The sequence below is a fragment of the Triticum urartu genome, chromosome 7 (genome assembly GCF_003073215.2).
Source record: "Triticum urartu cultivar G1812 chromosome 7, Tu2.1, whole genome shotgun sequence".
In the NCBI taxonomy this organism is placed as follows: Eukaryota; Viridiplantae; Streptophyta; class Magnoliopsida; order Poales; family Poaceae; genus Triticum; species Triticum urartu.
In genome coordinates this window covers 28,693,862-28,706,429 of record NC_053028.1, presented here as the reverse complement: position 1 = coordinate 28,706,429, position 12,568 = coordinate 28,693,862, and positions in this window count along the sequence as shown.

The following is a 12,568-nucleotide window of genomic DNA, read 5'->3' as shown; positions in this document are numbered from 1 at the left end:
GGGATCTAGGCTAGCCGCCACCCCTAGGGGTGGAAACCCTAAAGGGGGCGCAGCCCCTCCCCTTCCCCTATATATAGTTGAGGTTTGGGCTGCTCATAACACGCGAGTTCCTCTCCTCTAGATGACGCAGCCCTGCATCTCTCCTTCCTCCTCTCCCGCGGTGTTTGGCGAAGCCCTGCAGGATTGCCACGCTCCTCCACCACCACCACGCCGTTGTGCTTCTGCTGGATGGAGTCTTCCCCAACCTCTCCCTCTCTCCTTGCTGGATCAAGGCATGGGAGACATCACCGAGCTGTAGTGTGTTGAACGCGGAGGTGCCGTCCGTTCGGCACTAGGATCTCCGGTGATTTGGATCACGACGAGTACGACTCCTTCAACCCCGTTATCTTGAACGCTTCCGCTTAGCGATCTACAAGGGTATGTAGATGCACTCTCCTCCCCTCGTTGCTGGTATCTCCATAGATAGATCTTGGTGACACATAGGAAAATTTTGAATTTCTGCTACGTTCCCCAACACTTGGAGGAGGAACCTGCGTTGCAATGCCAAAGACAATCTGTGCGCCGGACTCATCGTCATTGAAGCCTGGTTCAGGGGCTACTGAGGGAGTCCTGGATTAGGGGGTGTCCGGATGGCCGTACTATACCTTCAGCCGGACTCCTGGACTATGAAGATACAAGATTGAAGACTTCGTCCCGTGTCCGGAAGGGACTTTCCTTGGCGTGGAAGGCAAGCTTGGCGATACGGATATGCAGATCTCCTACCATTGTAACCGACTTTGTGTAAGCCTAACCCTCTCCGGTGTCTATATAAACCGGAGGGTTTTAGTCCATAGGACAACATACACAACAACAATCATACCCTAGGCTAGCTTCTAGGGTTTAGCCTCTCCGATCTCGTGGTAGATCTACTCTTGTACTACCCATATCATCAATATTAATCAAGCAGGACTTAGGGTTTTACCTCCATCGAGAGTGCCCGAACCTGGGTAAAACTTCGTATCCCTTGCCTCCTGTTACCATCCGGCCTAGAGACACAGTTCGGGACCCCCTACCCGAGATCCGGCGGATTTGACACCGAACATATCCTTATTCCACTAAGGATAATTTTGACCAATGTCCAGTGATCTACTCCTAGATCACTATTGTACTCCCTTGCCAAACTCAGGGCAGGGTATACAATAGATCTGGTACACAGCATGGCATACTTTATAGAACCTATGGCTGAGGCATAGGGAATGACTTTCATTCTCTCTCTATCTTCTGCTGTGGTCGGGTTTTGAGTCTTACTCAACTTCACACCTTGTAACACAAGGCAAGAACTCCTTTGACAGTTCCATTTTGAACTACTTCAAAATCTTGTCAAGTTATGTACTCATTGAAAAAACTTATCAAGCGTCTTGATCTATATCTATAGATCTCGATGCTCAATATTTAAGCAGCTTCACCGAGGTCTTTCTTTGAAAAACTCCTTTCAAACATTCCTTTATGCTTTGCAGAATAATTCTACATTATCTCCGATCAACAATATGTCATTCACATATACTTATCAGAAATGCTGTAGTGCTCCCACTCACTTTCTTGTAAATACAGGCTTCACCACAAGTCTATATAAAACTATATGCTTTGATCAACTTATCAAAGTGTATATTCCAACTCCGAGATGCTTGCACCAGTCCATAGATGGATCGCTAGAGCTTGCATATTTTGTTAGTACCTTTAGGATTGACAAAACCTTCTGGTTGCATCATATACAACTCTTCTTTAATAAATCCATTAAGGAATGCAGTTTTGTTTATCCATTTGCCAGATTTCTAAAATGCGGCAATTGCTAACATGATTCGGACAGACTTAAGCATAGATACGAGTGAGAAACTCTCATCGTAGTCAACCCTTTGAACTTGTCGAAAACCTTTTTGCGGCAATTCTAGCTTTGTAGATAGTAACACTACTATCAGCGTCCTTCTTCCTCTTGAAGATCCATTTAATCTCAATGGCTTGCGGATCAATGGGCAAGTCAATCAAAGTCCATACTTTGTTCTCATACATGGATCTCATCTTAGATTTCATGGCCTAAGCCATTTCGCGGAATCTGGGCTCATCATCGCTTCCTCATAGTTCGTAGGCTCGTCATGGTCAAGTAACATGACCTCCAGAACAAGATTACCGTACCAATTTGGTGCGGATCTCACTCTGGTTTACCTACGAGGTTCGATAGTAACTTGATCTGAAGTTAACATGAGCATCATCATTAGCTTCCTCACTAATTGGTGTAGTAATCATAGGAACAGATTTTTGTGATGAACTACTTTCCAATAAGGGAGTAGGTACAGTTACCTCATCAAGTTCTACTTTCCTCCCACTCACTTCTTTCGAGAGAAACTCCTTCTCTAGAAAGGATGGATCCATTCTCAGCAATGAATATCTTGCCTTCGGATCTGTGATAGAAGGTGTACCCAACATTTTATTTTGGGTATCTTATGAAGATGCACTTCTCCGATTTGGGTTTGAGCTTATCAGGTTGAAACTTTTTCACATAACCATTGCAGCCTCAAACTTTAAGAAACGACAACTTAGGTTTCTTGCCAAACCATAGTTCATACGGTGTTGTCTCAACGGATTTAGATGGTGCCCTATTTAATGTGAATGTAGTTGTCTCTAATGCATAACCCCAAAACGATAGTGGTAAATCGGAAAGAAACATCATAGATCGCACCATATCTAATAAAGTACGGTTACGACGTTCGGACACACCATTACACTTTGGTGTTCTAGGTGGCGTGAGTAGTGAAACTATTTCACATTGTTTTAACTGAAGGCCAAACTCGTAACTCAAATATTTTACTTCTGTGATCGTATCGTAGAAACTTTTATTTTTGTTACCATGATTCTCCACTTCACTCTGAAATTCTTTGAAGTTTTCAAATGTTTCAGACTTGTGTTTCATCAAGTAGATATACTCATATCTGCTCAAATCATCTGTGAAGATCAGAAAATAATGATACCTGCCGCGAGCCTCAATATTCATCGGACCACATACATCAGTATGTATGATTTCCAACAAATCTGTTGCTCGCTCCATTGTTCTGGAGAACGGAGTATTAGTCATCTTTCCCATGAGGCATGATTCGCAAGCATCAACTGATTCATAATCAAGTGATTCGAAAAACCCATCAGCATGGATTTTCTTCATGTGCTTTACACCAATATGACCTAAACGGCAGTGCCACAAATAAGTTGCACTATCATTATTAACTTTGCATCTTTTGGCTTCAATATTATAAAAATGTGTATCACCACGATCGAGATCCAACAAACCATTTTCATTGGGTGTATGACCATAGAAGGTTTTATTCATGTAAACAGAACAACAATTATTCTCTAACTTACATGAATAACCGTATTACAATAAACATGATCCAATCATATTCATGCTCAATGCAAACACTAAATAGCATTTATTTTAGGTTTAACACTAATCCCAAAAGCATAGGGAGTGTGTGATGAGGATCATATCAGTCTTGGAACCATTTCCAATACACATCATCACTTCACCCTTAACTAGTCTCTGTTCATTCTGCAACTTCCGTTTCGAGTTACTATTCTTGGCAACTGAACTAGTATCAGATACTAAGGGGTTACTATAAAAATTAGTAAAGTACACATCAATAACATGTATATTAAATATAGCTTTGTTCACTTTGCCATCCTTCTTATCCACCAAACACTTGGGGTAGTTCCGCTTCTAGTGACCAGTCCCTTTGCAGTAGAAGCACTTAGTCTCAGGCTTAGGTCCAGACTTGGGTTTCTTCATTAGAGCAGCAACTTGTTTGCCGTTCTTCTTGAAGTTCCCCTTCTTCCCTTTGCCCTTTCTCTTGAAACTAGTGGTCTTGTCAACCATCAACACTTGATGTTTTTCTTGATTTCTACCTTCGCCGATTTTTGCATCGCGAAGAGCTTGGGAATTGTTTTCGTCATCCCTTGCATATTATAGTTCATCACTAAGTTCTACTAACTTGGTGATGGTGACTAGAGAATTTTGTCAATCACTATTTTATGTGGAAGATTAACTCCCAACTGATTCAAGCGATTGTAGTACCCAGACAATCTGAGCACATGCTCACTGCTTGAGCTATTCTCCTCCATCTTTTAGCTATAGAACTTATTGGAGACTTCATATCTCTCAACTCGGGTATTTACTTGAAATATTAACTTCAACTCCTGGAACATCTCATATGGTCCATGACGTTCAAAACGTCTTTGAAGTCCTGATTCTAAGCTGTTAAGCATGGTGCACTAAACTATCAAGTAGTCATCATATTGAGCTAGCCAAACGTTCATAACTCTGTATCTGCTCCTGCAATAGGTCTATCACCTAGTGGTGCATCAAGGACATAATTCTTCTGTGCAGCAATGAGGATAAACCTCAGATCACTGATCCAATCCGCATCATTGCTACTAACATCTTTCAACTTAGTTTTCTCTAGGAACATATAAAAATTAAACGAGGAGCAACATCGCGAGCTATTGATCTACAACATAGATATGCTAATACTACCAGGACTAAGTTCATGATAAATTAAAGTTCAATTAATCATATTACTTAAGAACTCCCACTTAGAAAGGCATCCCTCTAATCTTCTAAGTGATCACGTGATCCAAATCAACTAAACCATAACCGATCATCACGTGAAATGGAGTAGTTTTCAATGGTGAACATTACTATGTTGATCATATCTACTATATGATTCACGCTCGACCTTTCGGTCTCAGTGTTCCGAGGCCATATCTGCATATGCTAGGCTCGTCAAGTTTAACCTGAGTATTCTGCGTGTGCAAAACTGGCTTGCACCCGTTGTAGATGGACGTAGAGCTTATCACACCCGATCATCACGTGGTGTCTGGGCACGACGAACTTTGGCAACGATGCATACTCAGGGAGAACACTTTTATCTTGAAATTTAGTGAGAGATCATCTTATAATGATACCGCCGAACTAAGCAAAATAAGATGTATAAAAGATAAACATCACATGCAATCAAAATATGTGACATGATATGGCCATCATCATCTTGTGCCTTCGATCTCCATCTCCAAAGCATCGTCATGATCTCCATCGTCACCGGCATGACACCATGATATCCATCATCTTGATCTATATCAATGTGTCGTCACATGGTCGTCTCGCCAACTATTGCTCTTGCAACTATTTCTATCACGCGCATAGCAATAAAGTAAAGAAATTATTTGGCGCTTGCATCTTATGCAATAGAGAGACAACCATAAGGCTTTTGCCAGTTGTCGATAACTTCAAGAAAACATGATCATCTCATGCAACAACTTCTATCTCATCACGTCTTGACCATATCACATCACAACATGCCCAGCAAAAACAAGTTAGACGTCCTCTACTTTGTTGTTGCAAGTTTTACGTGGCTGCTACGGGCTTAGCAAGAACCGTTCTTACCTACGCATCAAAACCACAATGATAGTTTGTCAAGTTGGTGCTGTTTTAACCTTTGCAAGGACCGGGCGTAGCCACACTCGGTTCAACTAAAGTTGGAGAAACTGACACCCGCTAGTCACATGTGTGCATTGCACGGCGGTAAAACCAGTCTCGCGTAAGCGTACGTGTAATGTCGGTCCGGGCCGCTTCATCCAACAATACCGCCGAACCAAAGTGTGACATGCTGGTAAGCAGTATGACTTATATCGCCCACCACTCACTTGTGTTCTACTCGTGCATATTACATCAACGCATAAAACCTGGCTTGGATGCCACTGTTGGGGAACGTAGCAATTTCAAAAAAATTCCTACGCACACGCAAGATCATGGTGATGCACGGCAACGAGAGGGGAGAGTGTTGTCCACGTACCCTCATAGACCGAAAGCGGAAGCGTTAGCACAACGAGGTTGATGTAGTCGTACGTCTTCACGATCCGACCAATCAAGTACCGAACGCACGGCACCTCCGAGTTCTGCACACGTTCAACTCAATGACGTCCCTCGAACTCCGATCCAGCCGAGTGTTGAGGGAGACTTTTGTCAGCATGACGGCGTGGTGACGATGATGATGTTCTACCGACGTAGGGCTTCGCCTAAGCACCGCTACGATATGATCGAGGTGGATTATGGTGGAAGGGGGCACCGCACACGGCTAAGAGATCAAGAGATCAATTGTTTGTGTCTTTCGGGTGCCCCCTGCCCCCGTATATAAAGGAGTGGGGGAGGGGGAGGGCCGGCCCTCTCTATGGCGCGCCCTAGGGGAGTCCTACTCTCACCGGGAGTAGGATTCCCCCTTTCCTAGTAAAACTAGGAGCCCTTCCAAGTATTAGAAGTAGGAGGGAAGAAAAGGGAAGGGAAAAGGAGAAGGAAGGAAGGGCCCCCCCCTCCCTAGTCCAATTCGTACCAGCCCATGGGGAGGGGTGCAGCCACCCTTTGAGGCCTTTCTCTCCTTTTCCGTATGCCCATTAAGGCCCAATACGAATTCCGGTAACTCCCCGGTACTCCCGAAAATACCCGAATCACTCGGAACCCTTCCGATGTCCGAATATAGTCGTCCAATATATCGATCTTTACGTCTCAGCCATTTCGAGACTCCTCGTCATGTCCCCGATCTCATCTGGGACTCCGAACTCCTTCGGTAGATCAAAACAAATAAACTCATAATATAACCGTCATCAAACTTTAAGCGTGTGGACCCTACGGGTTCGAGAACTATGTAGACATGACCGAGACACGTCTCCAGTCAATAACCAATAGCGAATCCTGGATGCTCATATTGGCTCCTACATATTCTACGAAGATCTTTATCGATCAAACCGCATAACAACATACGTTGTTCCCTTTGTCACCGGTATGTTACTTGTCCGAGATTCGATCGTCGGTATCTCAATACCTAGTTCAATCACGTTACCGGCAAGTCTCTTTACTCGTTCCATAATACATCATCCCGCAACTAACTTATTAGTTGCAATGCTTGCAAGGCTTATAGTGATGTGCATTACCGAGTGGGCCCAGAGATACCTCTCCGACAATCGGAGTGACAAATCCTAATCTCGAAATACGCCAACCCAACAAGTACCTTCGGAGACACCTGTAGAGCACCTTTATAATCACCCAGTTACATTGTGACGTTTGGTAGCATACAAAGTGTTCCTCCGGTAAACGGGAGTTGCATAATCTCATAGTCATAGGAACATGTATAAGTCATGAAGAAAGCAATAGCAACAAACTAAACGATCAAGTGCTATGCTAACGGAATGGGTCAAGTCAATCACATCATTCTCTAATGATGTGACCCCGTTAATCAAATGACAACTCATGTTTATGGCTAGGAAACTTAACCATCTTTGATTCAACGAGCTAGTCAAGTAGAGGCATACTAGTGACATACTGTTTGTCTATGTATTCACACATGTATTATGTTTCCGGATAATAAAATTCTAGCATGAATAATAAACATTTATCATGATATAAGGAAATAAATAATAACTTTATTATTGCCTCTAGGGCATATTTCCTTCAGTAATTTCAATCATTATTAACTATATCTCGGCCTATTTAATTAGTTCGTCATTTCCTGATAACAACTATTTAATAACCCCTTTATTCATTTTCTTTGTCGGTGGGTAGGGCTTGGGCAAAGTTCATCAACGTCACTCCAGGCCAATGGAAACGAAACCTGAAATGGTATCGACCCAAGGTAAGTAATTAAGTAGTACTAGCTAGCTAGCTGCCATCTCTTTAATTATCATGCTTGATTAATTATTATCTGATCAAATTCCATTCTCGTAAAGGCCCTGAAGCAGGCCCTGGGGAATAATCTGTGTGGATACTACATTTGCGAGAACATTCGCATGAATGCGTCCGAAAGGAGCAGATCTCAAAGACAGGACTGGGTATGTTTGTCAGAACATTATTCACAATTTTTACACCATTATTGATATCTAGTCACACAACTAATACACATGCATATTGATCTCCTTCTTAACAGTTCAGAGAGGTGCGGGACAAGCTCCTACCAACGGAGCGCATACAAGCAATTCAAGAGGAAATAGAGGGATTTTTGCTCGACCAGGTCATAGATACGAACGGAGAATACTATTACCCGCTACCGCCCCCATGAACCACTTCCAATTGTCATCGTCCTCCGAAGGCACCAATTAGGCTAATGCCACTGGCTCCGAAGGCACCAATTAGGAGAAATTGTATATAGCTAGCTAATTGTATATATATATATACACATGTGTGTATGTGTGAATAAATGGTGGTTGTGAGACATTCGATGATATATATATAATTGATTCTACTCGAAATTCTATTTATATATATGCATAACGTGTACAATATGTCGTATCGTAAAATACCAGCAAATGAAAAAGAATTAAATGGAAAACACAAAATTAAATGAAAAAGAAATCATAAACCCAAAAAACCCCCCAATCTTTTAATACCGGTTGGTGTTACCAACCGGTACTAATGTCCTACGCGCCCCTGGAGCTGGCTCGTGCCACGTGGCTGCCCTTTAGCGCCGGTTCGTGTGGAACCGGTACTAAAGGGGGGGGCTTTGGTCCCCACACTTTAGTGCCGGTTACCGAACCGGGACTAAAGTGCCGCCCTCCACCACGAGCCCGAGCCCCGACCCCGTCCTCGACGCCGCCTGCCCCTCCCTCGCCGCAGTCACCGTAAGGATCTCCCTCTCCTCTCACCTACCCTCCTCTCTCTCTCTGCTAGGGCAATTCATATATGTGTTGATGATGTGTTGATGTTCATATGAACCCTAGATTTGTTTAGGGCAGTAGGAATTTTTTCGCATTTAGAAAAAATGATTAGCAATTTTTTTAGGAAATTAGCTAGGGAAAATATTTATGAAAATGCCTAAACAGTAATTTCATTCAAAAAACAAAAAACAGAATAGTTTTTCTTTCAGAAGCTTGGTTAAACTAATTGTTGCTATGTAAACAAAAAACAAGATTGTTGTTATATGGTATATGTCATTGATGTTCATTTTCATATTCCATTATTGAAGTGGTTCGATTGTGCCCAAGTGGCTTTGTTGTTTCCAAGGAATGAAGTCGAGTGGCCTATGTTTTGCCAGAATGTTGATTCATTTCTGTTCCGACAAATTTCAGGTTCTCGATTTGTCCACTTTTTAGTAAAAGTCATGCCGAAATTTTCCGTGAATTTCGGCATGACTTGTGCTACAAACTAGGACATATCGAGTGCCCGGGATTTGCCGCACCGAGAAGGAGTCAACATTCCTGCAAAGCATAGGCCTTTTTTAGTCATTATTCATTTTATTAGGTATAGAATTAATTGACTAGATTTAATCATAAGAAATAGTTGACTTAATAGAACTAGTTGAACATGTCACATTTGTTGTTATTTTTTTAGTTAAAGCAATTTTTTCCGCATCGAAGTCGACGATGCCTATCCCGCATCCTCGTCGTCGAGTCTGCGGAGGACACTTGCGTCACCAGATGGGCCATGTCCGGGACTGGGCTCCGCCGGGGTGGTACTGGGAGGCACTACCTACTGGGGGGCACATGATGGTGAGGATCCAGCCTGTCGTTGACCCGAACCTTCTTTGGTGGCGGTCACATGGGCCAGTGACGATCCAGAGGCTCGAGGACCCCGCGGAGGTGGTGTGTCACCGTGTCAGTGAGGAGGACGCGCACGTCCGTCGCTACTTGTTTGCATTGGAGCACATGTTCTCCAATACCTAGCAGTTTCTCCAGGGATCTCACTGGAGCTATGATCCTGTGATGGTTCCTTCTTTTTGGGTGTCCACCGTCCGCGCCGATACCCGTCATGCGCTAGGGTTTTAGTTGTATTAGTGATGTTATATGTATGATACTATTCTGGATGTATTAGTGATAATATTCGACGATGTATGGACGCATGAGATGATTTACTTTTGCTTATTGAATGCATGCTAATTTGAATACTTATTTATTTTACGATTTGGTTTTGCTTATTGAATTATCATGTCAATATGAGTCTTATAAGATATTTTGAGTATCCTGGTAGTTGTCTTCGATCGATTTTCAATTAATGTTTCAACTATGAACATAGGAAATGTCTGACAACGAAAAGGATTTCGGTATTTGCAAATACTGCGAAGACGAGCGCGGCCTGTGCGACGGAATCTTCCTAGATGATGATAGGCGCTTCAGCATCAAGCTGGACGTGAACTTCGAAGTGGATACAGTAAGTCACAACGACAAGTCTTTTTCGTAATTAAGCATTGCATCTGCTTCATTTGCTTCAACTTATAATTTATATTTTTACTATTCTACTAGCGTATCTCCTGCCATGCAAGATTTTTTGTCTTGGATAAGGTAGGTTCCAGTCGTACTATGGAGGTAAAGAAAGTTTACTTGAAGACCGAGCTTGGTTGTATTTTCCACGCAAAATTATACAACGCAGATGACTACACCTATTTTGGATGCAAAACTTGGCGAGCACTATGCAAGACTTATGCATTTGAGCCTGATATGGTTATCACCTTTGATATTCGTCCGGAAGATGATATTGAAGATCATATCGACATCTGGGTCGATGTGCAGACGCCTCCAGTTGTACCATTATGTGAGTTTCTCAACCATATTTATGTCTTTGATATTGTTTATTCAAAAATAGTTGACAACTAATTTTTATTGTCAGCTTATTTCCGTTCAAGCAAACATGTCCAGCGCTTGGCAGACAGGACCTACTACTGTCCCGAGGCTGAACTAAACTGCGAGGAGCTAAGTCATTATGTTTCATGGCTTGAGGATCTTGATACTGTCAAGACAAATTTTCTTCCTGCACTCAGAAATGTTAGTACTGAAAACGTGCGACCAATAGTGTTCATAATGAACTACGGTCACATCTATTTAGGAAAGATGGTAAGATTTTTACTATTTTGTCCTCAGTGCATCTTTTGCATACATTATTTTTTAAGCTAAACTTCATTGCTAAGTATGTTACTATACGATGTTCTTCAACAGGGACTCCCGATGAATATTGTGCCTCATGGGACCGAGACTAAAGGTACCATGAGTATTGTTAGATTACGGCCAAGATCTCCTACAATGCACTTTAGTGCATTCAGGATTTCTAATAGCGAGCAATGCTTAATAGTGAAAGACTGGACCAAATTTGTGACGGAGGAGTGCAGAGAAATACTAGGGGGAAGCAATCAGAAGCGCAACCCACGATTAGGAGACAGGTTTATCTGTATGCTCCAACTTGATGAAGGAGGAGAATACATGTTTTATGTTATTTTACCTGAGAGAGAGAGCAGTAGGAATGATTAGCTAGCTAGAAATGAGTTTGAAGATGATGATGTGCTACACTATGACTATGATGATTAAATAGCTAGTGTTGGTGGTAATGACTATGCTGATTATTATTAGCTAGTGTTGGTGGTGATAGCTGCCGCATCTAGTGTTGGTGGTGATTAGCTAGCTAGAATGAGTTTGATCAGATGATGATGTGCTACACTATGACTATGGTGATTAAATAAATGAGTTTGACTAGTGTTGGTGGTGCACATGGAAAGTACTACTAGTCCAAACTAGATCAAGTTTGGATTAGTAGTATACTTTTGACATGCACCACATATTGCCTCCACATGAACGTAATCCAACTTCATTTGACGCACTGTTATGGACATAATGATATAAACCTCATAATTGGTATTGTACAAAAATTTGTATAACGGCGTATAAATACACTAAAAATAAAAAAATGAAAAAAAATACTAGTAGCGATATATAGTAAACACGCTGCAACTAGCTAGATTAGCAGCAGCGCGGGAGAGAACAAGCGCTGCCGCTATGTGTCTTAGCAGTAGCGTGTGTCGCACGCGCTACTGCTAAGTAATAGCTGTAGCGCGGCAGCCCGCGCTACTAGTGGGCATTAAACCCACGCTACTATTAGGGTTTTCCCTAGTAGTGCCTATTTCTACTAGGAGGAGGATTCCTCCCCTCCTTGGGCACCCCAAGGGCCGGCCGGCCTCCCCCTTGCTCCTTTATATATGAGGGCAGGGGGCACCCTAGGACACGCAAGTTGACATTGTTTAGCCGTGTGCGGTGCCCTCCTCCATCATAATTCACCTCGGTCATATCGTTGCAGTGCTTAGGCGAAGCCCTACGCCGATAGCTTCATCATCACCGTCATCATGCCGTCGTGCTGACGAAACTCTCCCTCGACACTCAGCTGGATCTAGAGTTCGCGGGACGTCACCGCGCTGAACGCGTGCAGATTGCGGAGGTGCCGTATCTTCGGTGCCCGGATCGGTCGGATCGTGAAGACGTACGACTACACCAACCGCGTTGTCATAACGCTTCCGCTTACGGTCTACGAGGGTACATGGACAACACTCTTCCCCTCTTGTTGCTATGCATCGCCTAGATGGATCTTGTGTGTGCGTAGGAATTTTTTTGAAAATTACTGCGTTCCCCAACACCACCGATCATCGCTGACCGGTGATGAGATTCACGCTTCCATCAGACCACTGGGCTCCAGTCCGAACTACGTGTCACTCGCTTTTTTTCCGCTGAAATAGGCTTCAACTCTCTG